Here is a 19,930-nt window from a genome sequence, read left to right as displayed (position 1 = left end):
AATGTCTGCAGTGGTTGCAATGAGACATTATGAGACTTCTAGGCCAAGAAATTTGGCTGCTCTAGAATCTAAGTTAGTCAAAGCTGTTATGCATGCACATTTATTCTCTCCATAATCAATTCCTGCCTGCAGACTAAGATGTGACAAAGAAGCTATGTCCCCTTTCATCCAGTGGACTGAAGATCTGTCTGTACTAGCCACCTCTGAGTGGATTGCCTATAGATGTAGACTTTGCCCAGAAAAATATAATAACGTTTGGTACTCATTTATACAAAACACAGTAGCTTTTAAAATATGATAGTTATAAAAATGTATATGTAGAATGGTACCTCAGTACTCAATGCTAATTCATTCAGGGAGGTGTGATGAGTATCAAAAATGATGAATATCAAACAAATGTTTACATAAAGAATAATGTGGTGAATCACAAGGCAGATGACACCTTGTTCTAGCTTGTGCGTTGAGTACCAAACAAACAATGAGTACCGGGACAAAATGTTTGCATCAAAATGCATTGAGTACCAAATTCAATGAGTTTCAAAGCAGTTGAATACCAAGGTACCCCTGTACTTGATTAATTGCACGAGATAATGTAGTTGCAACTACAACTAAATAATATATTTAAGCTTTTTACTTTTCCCTTTGTTGCATTTTCTCATTTTTAAAAAACACTTTCTCTCTCTCTCTCTCTGTGTGTGTGTGTGTGTGTGTGTGTGTGTGTGCTTTCTTTTTTTTTAAACAATGTATTTTTTCTGGGATTTTTTCCCCTAATTTCTCTGCCATAACAATATCTCTAAAGCAATGAAAGATTAATTTTAAAAAATGTGCTGGGGAGGCCATTCTTTGAGCCTCAGCCCTACTAGCACTAAAGTTGGACAGTGTCAAGTGATGGCCCTGATTAGTTGGCATACCATATTTTCAAGCATGGGACACCAGCCATCACAACTGTGCTTGTGCAGCTAGAGGACTCTGCGCTCTTTCAGAAAACATTCCCTTTAGTCTTGGCAGCTTGAGCGGGTAAAGGAGCAGCACATTTTGACGGAAGGTTCTCCCAGGTAAAAGGAAAGTATAGGTTTAGCCTACTGACAAAACTCACCCTTTGTCTGCCTGTATAGGCAAAAGATGGACACTCTCACTCAGGCAAAAGTCCTGCTTGGAAGGCAGGGCTGCAAAGCCTTCCTACCCACCCAATAAGAACTGAGTTAGGATGGACAGATGGCTAAATTTAGGGTTCCCCATTATAGGTCTGCAAAGTTGTACTCTCTGGGATTTTTTAATCAAATGGCTGAGAGGCTGAATTGATGCCCAAAACTGGAAGAGTCCAGATCCAAATGATACATGTGATAAATCCAATAATTCACTATTGTATTGAAATTACAGAATAACATGTTTTATGACGCCTTAGAGAGTCTGTCTGCCTTCCTAGTTCTAATGCAGGCTGGGCAGAAACTGGTATTATCTGAAGAGCTAATTTTGATCTGTAGGAGTACTATTGCATTGTTTTATTTAGGACAGTGGTTCTCAACCTTTTTAATGCCTCGACCCCCCCAACCGGTCATAAGTCGAGGACTAAACCGGTCGTAGGTCGAGGACTAAACCGGTCATAAGTCGAGGATTACCCAACCGGTTGTAAGTCGAGGACTTTCCCTGCCTGGGAGCGCCACGCATGCATGGTGCCACCCCCTGTGCCAGCTGAGGCGTAGCTGGCAAGTGGCAGAGACGGAGCAGGCCAACCACCGGCTGGGCCACCAACTGGCCCAGCCCAAGGGAGGTAAGGCACCCGCTGGAAAAGGGGGGGGGGAAATGGCGGATAGCCTTGCTTGGCGACCCCCGTGAAATGGTTGATCGACCCCAAATGGGGTCGGGACCCATAGGTTGAGAACCGCTGATTTAGGAGGAGCCATTGGAACATGGATCAGGAATCAGAAATTATGTAATAATTCAGGGGTGTCCAACCCTGACAACTTTAAGACTTGTGGACTTCAACTCCCAGAATACTCCATAGTTGCATGGCTGGTTGGGGAATTCTGGGAGTTGAAGTCCATAAGTCTTAAAGTTGCCAAGGTTGGTCACCCCTGATGTAATGGTACTTACAGCAGATTCCCCCTCCTCATTTTCTACAAACACTTGTCCCTTGCTGATGGTGCAGTAATTTGGGGAAGACCCTATTTCTGCAAGGGATGATGAATTTATTGTTTTCACAGCTGTAGAAACTGAAGCCTGATATTTGGGCTTCTGAAGTAGTGAGAGGATTTAATGGCTGCAGGATAAGAACAGGGATATCAAACTGATGGCCCGTGGGCCAGATGCATCACATGCAGGGCATGCCCACTCCGGCTATACAAAGGCAAAAAATGTCCCGATATGTCACGACACGTCACATGACGCGATCGAGTTTGATACCCGTCTTCCAGAAAATCAACAGCAGGTTCCTATACTCAACATATGGTAAGCAAATGGATGGGGGGGGGAGAATCTTGCCTTGTCTAATTCTACTAATTGGGACCCTGGATGTCTGCCCAAAAGTCCTGTCTGTTGACAACACCAGTGTTTATCAACTGGATTGTATTTTGCTGTATGTTATTTGACATTGTTGTTTTATTGTGATATTGTAAATCTCTCCCTTTTTGGTGAGTGCCATGAGTAAAGTGTAAGCATTAAAAGGTTGTGGGTCAGAATATTTATTAAGCTATGTTAAGCCCTAATGAAACAGGATTTTTAAAGAACATCAAACCTGCAAAAATTGGATTGCTAGAATTAAATGTGGGATTTGACATGGGATGAAGAAACTTCTTTCTGGCTCATGGAGAAAAACATGCACCCAGAATTACCGTACTTTGCACACTGGGATACCCCCCATTTATAACAACAGTCTACCTTCCATCTTAGTCTTGAAAAAGTGATTGTTTAATGGTACACGATGAGAAACCAAGAAGGAAGCAATCGAGGCTGCCTCATTGTGACTATCAGTTGCCAGGATGTCCAAATCTTAGATTGCCGTACTTGTATTTCAGGATACTCAGAAGAGCAAGCTGTTTCACTTAATTTGTGGCAGGTAGTACAGTTTGCAAAATGCTTTTTTGTTTGTTGTATTTATTGCCTGCCTTTTCACTAAGATTGGGATTTTTTTTCCCCTCTTGTGCCCATTCATGGCAGAAATCTGCCCTGCAATTTCTGTTTTGCCTCGATGTCCCCTTGACATTGTCTTGATTCCCAGCACATGAAAGAAAACAGGCTTACATCATCTTTAGCTGTACTAGTGCTAGAACAGTATTCTTCCCTTGCTCTAACACTGTCAAAGGGCAGTCTAAAGATATATAAAATCTCTTAGGACTTTGCTCCCTTGCCCTATTTTCTTAGAGGCAGAAGAGGGTTTGGCAGGCAGAACATCTGCAAAGACTTTTGCTGACTCAAAGATGGGTTAATCTTTGCTGTGGAGGGTCACAAAAATGCAAAGTGGCTTACATGCAAGCTGCCCATCCCTACAATCCTTATTAGGTAGGTTAGGCTGACAGAGAAAGAGAGGAAAAGCTTGTCTCAAAGTCACTCAGTGAACTCTGGATTCAGGAGGGTACTTCAACTGGGCCTTTCTGATTAAGGGACACCACATTTATACTGTACTCTCCTTTAGTGACTTTTAATAAATGTAATAATTTATATGTGCTTCGTGTGCCAAAGCAAATTAAGATTTGTAATAAAAAACAGCACAAAAAGATATACTGTATATTTAAAAGCAATATTCAATAGTAGTTTTGAATAATCAATAATAGTATTGAATAATAGTATATCCAATTAAGCATAGCTTTGTACCATATAATATCAATCTTATTAACTCTCAAGACTCTTTTTTCCACTATGTATTCAAAATGAACTGTGATTTAATAGAGAGATGTGTGTGTGTGTGTGTGTATCTATTTGTATGTGTATATAAATATTTGTGTGTGTGTGTGTGTGTGTGTGTATGTATATATGGGTGTGGGTATATATATACAAACACAGAGAGACACTTTTGAGATCAGGCAACACAATTTAATTTTTAATGTGTGCCAGTGTGTACACGGAAAAAGTGACAATAAAGGTTATGCTATCATATTCATCTGAATGATAGGGAAAAGAAAGGAAAAATTGTATTCCGGTATTCACAATGGGAAGGCCTAGGTCAAGGGTAGGCAACCTTGGCTCTTTTATGACTCATGGACTTCAACTCCCAGAATTCCTGAGCCAGCAGGAAGTCCACGAGTCATAAAAGAGCCAAGGTTGCCTACCCCTAGCCTAAGTGATAAAAATAATTTCTCAACAGGTGCCTAAAAGAGGTATGTAGTAGATGGCAGCATTCCAGAGTGCAGACGCCACTATAGAGAAGTCCCTACTCGACAAAATAACATCAGCAGAAATAGATGATGTGACATGAGAAGGTACACAACAACTGTTCCATTTATTTATTTTATTTATTTTTATAAATAAAATATAATAATCCCAGACATTTTAGCTCTGGCAACAAGATGCCCATGCAACAGTAAGTTATCTTGAGGCTAGTTTACTGCAATTCACTTTATTTTATTATTTATTTATTTTATTTATATCCCACTTTTATTATGTTTACAAATAACTCAAGTTGGCAAACACATCCAGTGCACCTCCTCCTCCTCCTCTTGTCTCCATAACAACAAACCTGTGAGGTGGGTTGCACTGAGACAGAGAGTGACTGGCCTAAGGTTACCCAGCTGTCTTTCATGGCTAAAGCGAGGCTAGAGCTCATGATCTCCCGCTTTGTAGGAGCTGTGGTGGCATAGTGGTAAGAATGCAGTATTGCAGGCTAATTCAGCTCACTGCCTGGAGTTCTATCCTCACCAGTTCAAGGTTGACTTAGCTGTCCATCCTTAGGTCGGTAGAATGAGGACTGAGATTGTTGGGGGGGGGCAATATGCTGGCTCTGTAAACATCTTAGAGAGGGTTGTAAAGCACTGTGAAGTAGTATATAAGTCTAAGTGCTATTGCTATTGCTATTATAGCCTGGTGCCTTAATCACTAGACCAGTGGTTCTCAACCTTTTTATACAGCGACCCCGGTCATAAGCAGGCAGCACGCATGCGCGGCACCGCCCCCTGCATGGCACGCATGTGCGGTGCCCCCCATGCGCCGCCCCTGCGCAGTGCGCATGCGCAACGCCGCCCCCTGCGCCAGCTGACAAAAAAAATGGCGGATCGCGTTGTTTGGTGACCCCCATGAAATGGTCGTTCGACCCCAAATGGGGTCGCGACCCACAGGTTGAGAACCGCTGCACTAGACCAAACTGGCTCTCTACATGGAACTTTACATGGAGCAACCTTTGAAGTTGCAATTGGAGCAAACTGCAATTTAGGACAATTCATCCATGCAAAATGACATTCATTCTGAGGTTGCTCACTGGCTACAAATAGGCTTTTGGGCCCAAATCAAAGACCTAGACATTGTATCTACCTTATCAAGCATGAATCTTCCTGTCCAGTTGGAACATTGACAGAAGGTTTACTAAACATCTCACCATCACTTAAAGAGAAAAGACTTGTACTAGGAAGCAGATCTTCTTAGTAGTAGCCCCCACATTGTAGAACATTCTGCCCCCAGACATGCAGTTTGCTCCCACAAGTCTCATTTTAGGAAAGCTCTTAACACCATCCTATTTTGGCAGGTCTTTGGATCCCAGATAGTTTTGTTTATTTACTAAGGCAAATTTGCCAGTTCAACTGAAAACAACTCTGAGCAGTTTACATTCCTAATTCCATAATAAAATTACAAGACCAATTAATACTTTCAAACCACAAGACCCAACAATAAGTCATTCTTCTTGTGCCATCATATCCATCCACTGTGATCAAGTAAGATTATTCCATCAATAATCACTCAACGTTTGTCTGCCCCAGAGGTCCTCCAGAAAAGCAAAGTCTTAACTGGTTTTCAGAATAACACCATCTGAGGACATCCATCTATTACTTCTATTCAAGTAGAAATATACGTCAACTGGATTCTTATTCTAATATTTCTTATTTTACATACAATGCATGGTTTTGCATTGCTAGGTACACATCCAGTTCAGTCAGATTTGGGTTGTTCATCAAAGTTGTAAAATAAATAAGCCAATAAAATATTCCTTTGGGCATTCCAGCCCTAAGAATCAGATTTATAAGCAGCCAATTAGGTTTATCAGATATGAGAGTTAAAATATTTTTAATGAGATGATATATAATTACAATTTGAGCCAGGTACAGTACAGCATAATATAGCATGCAAATGTATTACATTATATTATGTAAATCCTGCTTGTACACCAGAGAGTTTGTTTGTTTGTTCATTAAATTTATTGGCAGCCCATTTCATTTCAAACCATTCCTGGGTGTTTCATGATGGATCTGAATCCAGGTTTCTTGGAATCCTGTCTATGATGAACTATTCCATAATATTACAAGCAAGGCATTAGTGAGGTGGTGGGGGGAGGGGAAAGTCAGAATGGTAGCAATTAATGCAGGATAGAAGCCCTGCCTTCTCTTCCACGCTTCACATGCATGACACATATTAAAAAAAGGAGCAGGGCTTCAATCCCACAGTCATGGTTGTCATTTTGACATGTTAACACTTCCACCAAAATAAGGAACATTTTAAAACATTCATAGAAAAGCATTCATTACATTATACCATAATGGGATGCATTTAATTATTTAACATATGCGTACTGTTTTGCCTTTCTAAGGTTGTTTTTCATTTTAGTTATAACTAAATGCCTCAGCGAATTCAGTGCTACATCTCACAAGTAACCCAAAGAACAATTTTGAAATAGCCTCTTTTTTTTAAGATGTGGATCACATCTCAAGCAATTTAAAGTTAGAGCTAGAGCTGCTTTAATTAAATGTAATTAAAATTTGAATTAAAATTTCTTTCTGCAGTTATTCTGCTGCTCTAAGGAACCAAAAGAAAATAGAAAAGTCGAGTAGAGGAAGAAGAGATTATTTTCCTTATTAACTTTAAGAGGGAGAGTTACATTTACTCTCTAAACGAACAGGTTCTTGAAGTATGGAACTGCCAACAGCAGAAATTCCAGATGAAATTCTCTCAGGCAAGGAATTGTGACCTCACTTAGCATCTCCAGGAGTAGGTCTTGCTCTCTTAGCCTTAAGGGCATTCTAGGAAAGACAGTCTTGACATGCTTTAGAGCAGTGGTTTTCAACCTTGACAACTTTAAGATGTATAGATGTCAACTCCCAGAATTCCATAGCCAGTCCTGCTGGGGAAATCTACACATCTTAAGGTTGCCAAGTTGAAAAGCATTGCTTTAGAGGACTGTCAAAAAAAAAGATCAGAGATAATGCAAATGAAGTGGACTATTATTCCCATAACAATTTGCAACCAAAATATTTAAAAAGCTATTTTGTAATTCCAATGCTCAATTTGCTGTGTTTCCATTAGAATTCACAGCACCCACAATACTGGATATATCTGTATTTAAGATTAGCAGCTGTCTGTTTTTTTCCACTGAATGTACACACACACACACACACACATACACACACACACACATTCAGACAAGTACTGTCAGCTGCCACCTTATGCTTGCTTGTGCTTTGCTTGCTATGCAATGACAGACTGCCATGAACTATGGGGAGGGGGAGTGAAGGAGGGGATGCTTGGGGAAATGAAAGTAAGTGCTGTATCTCCTCGAGATGCTGCCTCAAGATCACCCAGCTGGAAGAAGGAAGCATATACCAAATTGCACTTGCTCTAACTGTTACAAAAACATCTTGCCTGAATCTGATGGGTGATACTAGCATGGGCAAGAAGAGATAGTTAAGGGAGGGAAAAGTAGAACTTAGGGATTTGGGTGCATGACTCTCTGTTCTGCCTTGGCAATACTGCAATACACTTGATCTCTAATAAAACTATACCTTTCTGAACAAATGGAGCCAAGAATTGTTTCTATTTAGAGTTTTATGTTGTGGCAGGTCTGACAAGTACTGTCTGGATAAATCAGTATTTCTGAATAGAACAATGACGAATAACAGCAGAAACACGCAGAGGCTTTCATATCTAAGATGGGACTAGAACTCACCATCTCTTGGTTTCTAGGCCAGCATCTGAGCCATCAGATCAAACTGGCTCTATAGATATCAGAGATAAATTCCTTATTCCTGTGTAAGTTCACAGTTAGCCCTAGTATCATTTTGATATAGTTGCTCCAGTCTAGTGACTTCCCATAGCTGGGGAATGCCTGTGCACAAGTGATTATCTTCTGCCAGCAAAGCATCCCAAGCTCAGAGAGAGTGGTGTAGACTAGAATTGGTTGATGCAAACTAATCACCTAAAGTTAGAATTCTGTTTTCTCCCTCTCATCTCCTGCTTTGAATTTATTTGGCCCTCTGCTCACTCCTCTACTATGTTTGGCACAATGCTACTCACCCTAAAAGCCAATAATGTAATGGCCATGTCCGTATCTAAGACCAGACCGAACATTCAGTGATGAATGGATTTCTACAGACCAATCCCTTTCATTGGAAACGCTATAAGGATAATAGGCTACAAGGATATAGGAGAAAAAAGGCTGTGTGTGGCTCACAAAATACACACCAATAGTTACACTACTAAAGTTAGTGGTATAATTTTAACAATTAGAGAACTGACCCTATCAAATGAAAGACCATCAACCACAATAAGACATAGGAATCCAGACATTGTTCCCTTCCTCCCACCAAGTACTTACAGAATGACTGTTAACCCAACTGGAGATGATATATGGCTTCCTGCTACTTTATCACCTTCATCAATCCATATTCCCCAATTGTTGCTACTTAGCTAAGTCTCAGAATTCTCATTCAACCTCTTTTTGCCAAGCACACTGGGAATCTAGGGACTAAGTTTCTCCTAATACATCCAAGCATGCATGAGTAGGATTTTAGCTTCCTGCTGTTGCCTTAGTTTTATGGGCTGGGAGACCAAATAGCAGTGTTGCTATGGATTAATAGTTCATTCCTAATTTGGGGGAAATTTTCTTTCTCTTCATGAAATAACTCAGCAGGGTAAGTTTTCTTTGCCATGGGGAATCTGTACATTTGCCTGCAACAAGCAGCATTATTTCAAGATAGTGACGTAAGTGTCCTATGTAGGAACAGCTCAAATTAATAACCAGGTGACTGAAACTGGATTACAGGTACTCCTAGACTTTCAACTACAATTGAGCCCAGAATTTAAGTGGCTATGTGAGAAATTTGTGAAGTGAGTTTTGCCCCATTTTGCCCCGTTTTTCTTACTATATTTGTTAAATGAATCACTGCAGTTGTTAAATTAGTAACACAGCTGTTAAGTGAAACTGGCTTCCCCGTTGACTTTGCTTGTCAGAAGGTTGCAAAAGATAATCACATGACCCCGGGACACTGCCACCATTATAAATATGAACTAGCTGTCAAGCTTTGGAATGTAAATCACATGACCATGGGGATGCAGCAATAGTATAAGTTTGAAAAATGGTCATAAGTCACTTTTTTTCACTGCCTTCGTAACTTCGAACTGTTGTAAATCGAGGATTACCTGTACAGTTTTAATCCCAGGCTAAGTTATGATCATTCAATGTTCAGGAAGTTGCTCTCTCTTAACCTTGAAATTTGATCTTTAAAATATGCTATTGCACATAATATAATATCATTCCCACAATGGGCAATCCTAGTGGGAGGCCTTTTATTTTCAGGGTCATATTTCCTTGGAAAAATCCATCTGCCAGGGTTAATTAGAAGTTATTCAGTTAGGTTTAAAGTACAGAGGATTTGGATTATTTTAAAGTTTGTTTTATGAATGTCATTTGTGGGGCTTCTGCATTAGGGAGTTACTTTGCTTAAACAGTCATCTTACGTGTGAATTTAGCTGAGAATGCAAATGGATCGTTACATTTGCAGTGCCTTCAGTTTCTTCTATAAAACAGGCTCTCCATTTCTTAGTGGGTAAACAACTGGGTGTTCAGTAAGGTGCAGAAGATATTGCAATTCCTAAATGTGGGGGGGGGAGGAAGGAGGGAATCAAAGAATTTTGAATATTAAAGATACATGCTATTTGTCTGGATATAATCAGAACCAAGAAGAGATCAACCCCGACTGCTCTTTAGAAGGCCAGATCCTGAAGTTGAAACTCAAATACTTTGGTCACCTAATGAGAAGGAAGGACTCACTGGAGAAGGGCCTAATGCTGGGAAAGATTGAGGGCAATAGAAGAAGGGACGACAGAGAATGAGATGGCTGGATGGAGTCACTGAAGCAGTAGGTGTGAACTTAAATGGACTCCAGAAGATGGTAGAGGACAGGAAGACCTGGAGGAACATTGTCCATGGGGTCGCGATGGGTCGGACACGACTTCGCAATTAACAACAACAACAACAAATCAGAACCAAAAGAAAGTTTGCTTATTGATGACCTTGCAGTGATTTTGGTTAGATCAGTGCTGATATCATTTAATCTGTTTGCAGATTGTAGAGTCTATCACAGGCATGTCAAACTCACGATGTCACGTAATGTCATGTGACGTATCGTGACTTTTTCCCCCATTGCTGGCAATGGGGTGGGCGCGGCTTTGGCATGACACATCCGGCCCGTGGGCCGGCAGTTTGACATGCCTGGACTCTATCACATATGGTTAAAACTGTAGATTATAAAGCATATTATTTAACTTGTGATAAAAGAACAAAGAAAAGCCAGTGTGGATAGGGGTTATGGCATGAACTCCGAGTTCTGGTCCCGCCTTAAGGCACAAAGCCAGCTGGGTGACTTGGGGCCAGTCACTGTCTCTCAGCTCTAGGAATGAAGCAAGGGCTTCTGAAATCTCATCAAGACAACTGCAAAGACTTATCCAGGCAGTCACCAGGAATCAAAACAGACTCAAAGGCACCAATAAATAAATAAGAAAGATAATTATTTTGCCATATTTTTAAATGTAAGATTGTCAATTCCAGTTATTCTTAGGTTGGGTGGACGTGGTTGATACTTAGAGGGGAACCCCAGAGCCCTATGTTAGACTGAGAATCTGATAACAACTAGAAAATAATGGTAAGACATTTCCATCGTGTTGCCAAGCAAACATTGGATATATCTGGGAGATCCCCAGGAGCCCAGCTCCACTCATAGAAGACTTCACCTGTCATCATAAATAATGGACTTATAAGATTTGTTTGCTAGTTTACTAAGGCTTATATACCACTCAGATCCAGAGGGGACTCTGAAAGGCGTACATTCCTTTCTTTCGGTGAGAAAATATAATGGCAAAACAATATTACAAAATTACAGTGTAATAACATGTAACAACTATATTAATTATATTATTAATATAGGTTTTTTTTAAAAAAATTGATAATTTTAAAAATTATATTAATGATCATTTTTAACATTTTAAAAAACTATAAATACCAAGGAACAAGAAACATCCAAACACAAACCAAAGTGAGGACTCCCAATTTATTTCTGCTCCCTTCTCTCATAACATCCAATTTTAATGGATTTCCAAAAGCTCAGCAAAGTTGTTGGGGCTAATCTAATTTTGAGAGAAAATGGGCTGCAACTGAGACAGCTCAGCTTCTGAGAAGGCCACGTAGGTGGCAGTTCTTGAAAGAAGGGTCAAAAGTGAGCCTGCCCTACCCGGTCTTTTTTTTGGTCAGAAGCTACTGGGTCCTGAAGATATCCAGGTCCTGAGGCACGAAGGGCTTTAGAGATAAGAACCAGAATCTTGAATTATTCCATAGAAAACAACTGGCAGCTGGTGAGGCTCTTGAAATAGGGGTGTTACATGGAAGAACTTTGACATTCCCATTGCTGCTTCTGGGCCGCATTGTAGACCATTTGAAGCTTCCTGATGGTCCTCGAGGATAGTCTCATGTATAATCCAGGTACATGAAATAGAGTAATGTGCTCTCATATAAGGAAGGGATATCACATGCATGGCTGAATCACACTTTTACTGGGAGGAGAGTATCTTTTGTTTAATAAACTTGTACATAATATTGCCAAATCCAGTAGAGCCCATTTTTATTAAGCCTGAAGCTACAAACTGAAATTATGGAAACAGATGGCAATTTCATTGTCACTTCAATCAGTGCCAATTTTTTGTTTCTCCATTACTAATAAATAATTGTTCAAAGGAATATTTACTTAAAGGTAGCTGACAAAATTTCATTATGGTGTGTTGCTATTTAAAAGTTGCTTTGGGAATGTCGCACCAACATTCACAGTGTGTACTGTATAAAGGTTACGTCAATCAATTCCCTTTTGTGATGCATGGAATATTATTATTATTATTATTATTATTATTATTATTAAATTACTTGAAGCACTGTAGTGCTAAAAACTTGCTTTATGATCAGATTCTTGGTCTCGTTGGCTTAGTACCATATATTCTGAGTGAGTCTGGTTTATACATTATGCTGATAAACTACAATAGCCTGGTTCACACAGGAAATTAAATCATATACCAAAACTAAACCTCAAATACTATGTGCTCAGGGTAGGGGAATTCAGTTTTTGGCTTCGATTATGTTAGTGCCAACGCTATGATTCTCTAATAAAGATTCTTTAGGGTAAACAATGCCTTAAAGTTCTTTGAAGAGTTTCATCTGTTGGAACCATGACATATATTAAAGATTAGCCAGAATTAAACAAATCACATTGCAGTTTAGATCATGTAGACGCTCATCCCTCCTTTTTCTAATTGTTTGATCAAATAATTCCTTTCTGGTCCTCCAGCACACACTGATCCACTATTCTATATAAGTGGCTCTACTACTATCACCTATTAAAATCATTAACTAATTTTCTGCCTTGAACAGAATTTCACATAAGTGTCTGCTGCTGGTATTGAATGATAAAGGAACAATTCCTTTTGAAATGAGATGACAGAATAACAGATTTGGAGATCTTCCAGTCCAATCCCCTGCTGAAGCAAGAGTCCCTTTACCATTCTGGAGAAATGGTTGTCCAGTATTTTCTTAACAACCTCCAGTGTTGGAGCACTCCCACTTTTTAGAGGCAAATCGTTCCACTGATTAATTGTTCTCTCTGTCAGGAAATTTCTCCATAGTTCTAGATTGAGTTCTCTCTTTGATTAGTTTCCATCCATTGTTTCTTGAGCCTGTGTGAGGTAAGCATTTCATGCATGCAAGCACTCAAACAAGGTTTAAACAACAGAATCAAATCATTTAGTTTCTGGGTTCATTGGCACAAGATCACTTGCAACTTCAAGATGGACACATCTGCTCAGATAATAATGGAGTAGAGATGCAGTTTCAGAGACTCTCGGTGTCTGCAGGATCTGAGATAGAAAAACAACAGAAATGGACCAGAACATCCACTGCTGAGCAAGGCCATCTTTCAGTGAGTTGCACCTGACTTTATGACCCTTTTTGCTGCAGTTGTTAAGTGAATCTCTGTGGACATTAAGTGAATTGTATTTTCATTAAGCAAATCCAGCTGGGAAGATCGTAAATGGTGATCACCTGACTCCAGGATGGTGTAAGTACATAATGATTACCAAGCATCCGAATTTTGCTCCTGTGACCCTGGGATCACTGCAACAGTCATAAGTGCTAGTTGTAAGTCATTTTTTTCAGTACCATTGTAACTTTGAAGAGTTGCTGAATGAATGGTCATAAGTTGAGGAGTACCTTGATTGGAGCGACATCGCTCTTTTGCAGAGATAAGCAAATAAAATTAAGTTATATTTAATTTGCAGCAGCCGTACAGATTGATATAGTCTTGCCCTCCTTTCTCTGAAATTCATAATTAATAGCCCATTTGCATTCAGCTGAGACTGAACCAGATCTCCGTTCTTTCCACTAATACTTCTTGTTCTTAGGAAAATATTTTTTAAACCCAAGATCATTTTTCTGCTGTCCAAGCTCCTATTACTTTATTTCAGATTATAATCTGGATGCATGCTTATGTCAGCAATTGTACCTTCCCCCAAAAACCTTTCCGATTAATTTTCCCTTCCACGTTGCCTTTGCAGATTGTGCTCCAGCTTTCTTCCTTTTAAAGCAAGAGCCGAAAACATACTAATAAATTCAAGCTCTTGAACGATGAAGAAAAATAATATTGGAAAAAAAGCTGCGCTTTTTAAACAACAACAACAAAAATCTGTTTACCAACTCTCAAATTTGTTGGTAGACCAGAAAAGATAAAGTTCTTGCCCTTATTAAATATTTATCAGTTAATTACAATATGTAGATTGCATGGGTGGGTCATTCATCTTTTAAGGGGGAAGACAATAAAATACAGTGGAAAGTTGTGTTATCATAATTGCCTGCTGCCACTGGAAGCAGCCAAAGCTGCTGCAATGTATTTTACGTTTATCTGCACCGCAGCATTCCAATTTTGTGCACACAAAGCTGCCTCCGTTATTATTTCACAGACACTTAATGACTGCAACCTCTGCATTTTCTTAGGAGGATTCTTTGCCAAAAGAGAGTTGTTATCGCAACAACCTCAGGGTGATCTGTCTCTTCTTATCCTCTCCCACCCAAAGAAAATAAAAGAAAGGGTGATTAGAACCAGAGATTCTCTACCTTATTCCTGCTTTAGATCCAGTCCAGTGACTTTTGGGCTCTGCATGTCAAAAATTTGGAAAATGCCTAACTTGACTCTTCTCTCTCTCTCTCTCTCTCTCTCACACACACACACACACACACACACACACACACACACAGAGAGAGAGAGAGAGAGAGAGAGAGAGAGAGAGAGAGAGAGAGAGACACAAATCAGTTCTCTATCTCCCACCTCCATCTAGGCCACCTAAACAGCATTCAGCATCGGGTGGTTGGTGAACAGTGACATGTTGCCCAAAGTGTCATGGTCACAGGTCGCCCTGGTCTAATCTGAGATTGTCGACTTGACTCAACAGGGTACAAAATTCCAAATGCCAAGATAGGTTTTCTATTCGCAGGGTCCTCTTCAGTAATTGTGAAAAACTGGGAGCCATGCAAGCACATGCTCAAACAGCTCTTGAGAAATTTGCACAGGAAGCCCCTATGAATCAATACTTCTGCTGGATAATCAGCACACAGCAAGGTACCTCTAAGTCCTTTCCTTGCGTTGCATGGTGTCACCTGCTGCTATAATTTACTTGTTTTGCTTTCTTTTAACTCCAGATAATAAATAAATTGGAACCTACATCTTCGAGCTGTAATGCATCATCTAATTTTTACAAGGATGCCTCTCATTTCCATGGGCTTTTTTTTTTTTTTTTTTTGTAGAACATAAACAATGAATAGCTGATGCTTAGGGTTTTGTCAGAATACTGGTCCACCTGTCCAGGAAAAAAAAGGAGAAAGATAAGCTACAGTAGAGAGACTGGAGGTGGGCTAGATGGAGGGGAGCATGTTTATAGGCTTTTTTTTTTTAATTAATGGCTCTATCGCAGTGGTTCTCAACCTGTGGGTCGGGACCCCATTTGGGGTCGAACAACCATTTCACGGGGGTCGCCAAACAAGGCTGTCCACCATTTTTTCCCCCTTTTCTTTGGCTACGCCCCTAGCACCCGGTGATGTATAAGTGGTTGGGGATCACCACAACATGGGGAACTGTATTATGGGGTCGCAGCATTAGAAAGGTTGAGAACCACTGCTCTATCGTAACCATTCCCATCACCATGGAGCCATTTGGTCAGCTCCAACATGCTCCCAAATTCCAAATGTGGTCCCAGTGTGGAGAAGCTTTTTAATGGTTAATAATGAGAGCTCTGTTCTGTCCCCAGTTCTGGAGGCTGTAAACCTGCCTTTACCTATTCCTTTATCCTGTGGGCTTTCCATTGGCCTCTGATAAATCAGTAGAATTTGAGCTGACCCATGGATATACTTTAAATATTTTCTAGTAGAAAAATGGAATAGAAACATTTAAAGTGATTTAGTTTTTCTTTAAATCAATGTACACATTCAAAACAGTAATGTAGAATGAAGGTGAGCAAATACAAATAAATAGAAGAACTGAAAAGCTACGGTAAACTGCTTATGCCCTAATTCTAAAATTCAGCTTGAGAGTGTTTCTTAATTAATCCATAATTCAGGAGGAACAGAACCTAGGGTGCAGTGGACCAGAGAAACAATAAATGAATAGAATAAGTGAATTCCTGCTATCTCTGCTCACATTTAGTTCTTATCCCTAAATAGTACTGAGAAGCCCTAGCAAATTTGGCAGCTCTCTTTCAAATTGTGGCCCATTAAAACCATGGACCACAATTTCACAAATGACTTATCATGCATTGCAAGAATGGGTTGTCATGGGAAATTCAGAAAGACAGAGCACAACGCCGAAGAGAAACAACCAGCCAATTATTCAATAATTGTTGGGTATCTGCTGTACAAGAATGAGGAATCCCAAACAATGGGAAAGCAAAGATTCTTATATAGAAGATGCAAGATGCTGAAGCCAAGCAGCTCATTGTCTGTGTACTTATGTACCTGGGATGACTACTACTTTTAGGCAAAATAGGCCTTTCAGGAGAGCAGCCCATGGAATGTTGAGACCATCAGCTGATCAGGAATTAGAAGGCTTGGTTTCTCTAGGTTGCAACTCCCTTGACATTGTGTTGTGAGCTGGTGAGGAGCCTCTACTCTTTGGTTTAGAAATGATTGCAGGCGCTTTGTCTGGGACATGAAAAGTCAACCCGGGTTTGATGGGGTTAGTCAAAGAGGTGAACTGGGTTTGATCCTAGTCATATCTAAAAGAGGGAGAGGATATAGTCTCTGTTTTCCTTGTTAAGTTTATTTCTCTATCGCATGAGTGAAACAAAGAATAAGCAAAGTAAGTCAACCCAGAGAGTGTCTCATAAAACCATGTGTTCATGTTGCCCTACCCCAATCTGTAGGAGCTGACTCTAAATTCAGGCAGACCCTTCTTCTAATATTGCTGTCTGGCCGCATAAAAGCAGAGTTGGAAGGACTGTCAGGGACCATATCACCAAATCTCTTGTAGTGCCCAGTATGACTACTGTACCCTACTGGACATCCAGCTTCTGCTTTAAATCTAATAAAAGTTAATATTTTTCTTCTTCATTTTCTGGGGGCTTAACATAATTAGCTTTTTACAACAGCTTCTTACAGCATTTGGATTCCTGATTCATCACATTTGTCATTATCCATGTCTTAAGTGGATCTGTCATGAATAGGATACAGGTATAGTTACTTCACTTCTGGAGAGAAGATTCTTAGTCTGTATGTACTTTTAGATTGACAAAGTAGGAAACAAAACATTTAAAATGTTTAAAGGTAGAGAAATATTGCTTAATGAGCTATCTTTAATATTTTTGCCTTTCAAATTAATAGCAGTAAAAACTATGTCAGGGAACTAATCCCATCAAATTGATGAGAAGTTCCTTTGTTTTCATTGGAAATATTTTTCCTATTGGAATCAATACCACTCAGAAGTTTTAAGCTTTGGCTGGTGTTCATAATGGAAAACTAAAACTCAACCATTCAGTTTAATTTCTGATTCGTTTTTTAACCCCTAAGACATATAAAATAAAATTTTCAGCATCAGCAGCAAATGTAGCTAACTTTGATAACAGCAGATGCCAGACCTTTAACCTCAACTATCTTTATGATAACGTTTCACATTTTCAGTGTTTATGCTATTGAACTAAAGGAAATCAATAGTTAGCAAATAAGAAATAATAATTGTTTTGAAAGAGTGAAGCTTGAAGCTGGATTTTCTTACTTTTAATACTCTTCAGAATTTCCTAGTAATCTTCTTTCTACAGAAAAAAGACTTCTACAGTATTTCTCTAATTAATTTATAGGTATTGTAGAATTAAAGGTAGCAACTTTTATATTATTGTGAAGGCAGGGAGTGCTGTACTTTCTTTCTTCAACTAGGCATCTCTCCATAATTGGGTATCTTCTCTGGATATCCAATTTGAAGAAAGTCCCATGGGAATATTTTCTTTTAATTTTATAAAAATGTGGGAAGCCAGAAAGGTTACAGACATCCAGAAAAATGATTAGAAATGAAAGACCAGAGATAAGAAGAGATTGAACAACCATTTGTCTGAAATGGTATAGGGTCTCCTGTTTGAGCAGGGGGTTGAACTAGAAAACCTTCAAAGTCCCTTCCAATTCTGTTATTCTATTATTCAGATATTCATGTGCATCCTGGCCTTCTTATACAGATAGTCCTCAACTGACAACAGTTCGTTTAATGACCCTTCAAAGTTACAATGCCACTGAAAAAGGCAACTTACCACCATTTTTCATATGTATGACCGCCGCAGCATCCCCATGGTCACATGATCAATATTCAGATGCTTGGCAACCAATTCATATTTATGACGGTTGTAGTGTCCCAGGGGTCATGTGATCCCCTTTTGAGACCTTCTGACAAGCAAAGTCAATGGGGAAACCGGATTCACTTAACAACTCTGTTACTCATTTAACAACTGCAGTGATTCCCTTAACAACTGTGGCAAGAAAGGTCGTAAAATGGGGCAAAACTCACTTAAAAACTGTCTCACTCAGCAAAGCAACCAAAATGTTGGGCTCAATTGTAAGATGAGGACTACCTGTAACTAGGAGGAGTACAACTCCACAACTGAAGCCTAATAATAATGCTACCTTTTCACACTTCTTCGAGGAAAGAAAATCGAAAGCTGTTACTTTTACATCAATTGGAGTTAGAACAGTTGGGGGAGGGGGGAAGATTTTTTCTGACACACAAGGACTTATGTTACCACTCTCCATTTCCCCAAAAAGTGGCTTTTTGCCACATAGGCCTTCCATCCTTGTGCTGAAGCCCCACACCTAACACTCCTCGCCTGGGCAGAAGCCACTTCAAGGGAGACTGGAAAGTCTAGCTTACCCTGTCGTCTCCGGAAATGGAAGCCGTTTAATGGAAGGCAGGGGCCAGTTGTGGAGGAATGGGGGGGGGGGAACCGTACAAGCCAACTAAGCTTCAGAGCTGCATACTAACTGGGAGATGAAAGAGCTAGAGGCCTTCTGAAGTATGTGCTGTCTCAATGATTAATGGGGGTGAGGGAAGGGTGAGGCCCAGCCCTTCGTATACTACAAGATGGCAAAGTGATTCTAAGAACAACAGAGCAGTGTTCATGGAGGAGAGGTAGGCTGCCTTCGCCAAGAAAGTCTCCTGGTGCGGTTTTTAAAAGTCTCTTTATTTCCAGTATCAAAACATTACATTAAAATAGATGCCGAGAGCCAAGCGATCGTTAAAAATAAACCAACAGTGATGTGTAACATGCAGTGAAAGTGTGCCTCGCAGCAGCCAGTTGGTTCTCCTCCTTCTAATGCATTCTTTTCAATTCTGCTTCTGATAGTGAGACAATGACCCCAGCTTGCAGCCATTTGCTCAGCCAAGAATACCAGGATGCAGGTAAAGATTCTACAGCACCCCTGTTTCACAAGAGATGGTTTGTGTGTGTTTCTTTTAAGGTGTTTAAAATACAGAGTTGTACTTTCGGATTTTACCAGGTGCTTTAGAAAGGCCTTGTTCTCCACACAAATCGAATACTCTCTCTCAAAACAAAATGGGCCTTTAAGGCTAAGTTGGTTTAGAACAGAGTTGGCTGCTTACATCCTAGGCACTTAAGGTCAGCTAGGGTTGGGGAGAAAAGGGGGGGAAGGTAGGAAAATAAACAACCAGCTATCTCTGCTGCAGAAGCATTAGTCTTGTCAGAAGATGTTTATAGGAAGCAGATAATAACAAAACAGGAGAGTGGGTTTAAGAGGATATTCTAAACTGTGTTGGGATTTTTTATTTTATCTGGGGGTATTCTCAGTAAAAAGAATTTAGACATAGCATAGCTTGCTATCCATCCCTGCAGATGTTCCTTTGCAGTGACCAAATTCAGGGAAGTCTTCAGGTAAAATTTCATTTCAGTTGAACTCCACTAGTTCCTCATGAATGGACAAGGACATTTCCTAGCACAGTGGTGG

Source organism: Crotalus tigris, unplaced genomic scaffold, assembly GCF_016545835.1.
Source record: "Crotalus tigris isolate CLP2741 ecotype Arizona unplaced genomic scaffold, ASM1654583v1 scf7180000018931.1341448, whole genome shotgun sequence".
In the NCBI taxonomy this organism is placed as follows: domain Eukaryota; kingdom Metazoa; phylum Chordata; class Lepidosauria; order Squamata; family Viperidae; genus Crotalus; species Crotalus tigris.
The sequence above is the reverse complement of the archived record's forward strand: the minus strand, read 5'-3'. Positions refer to the sequence as shown.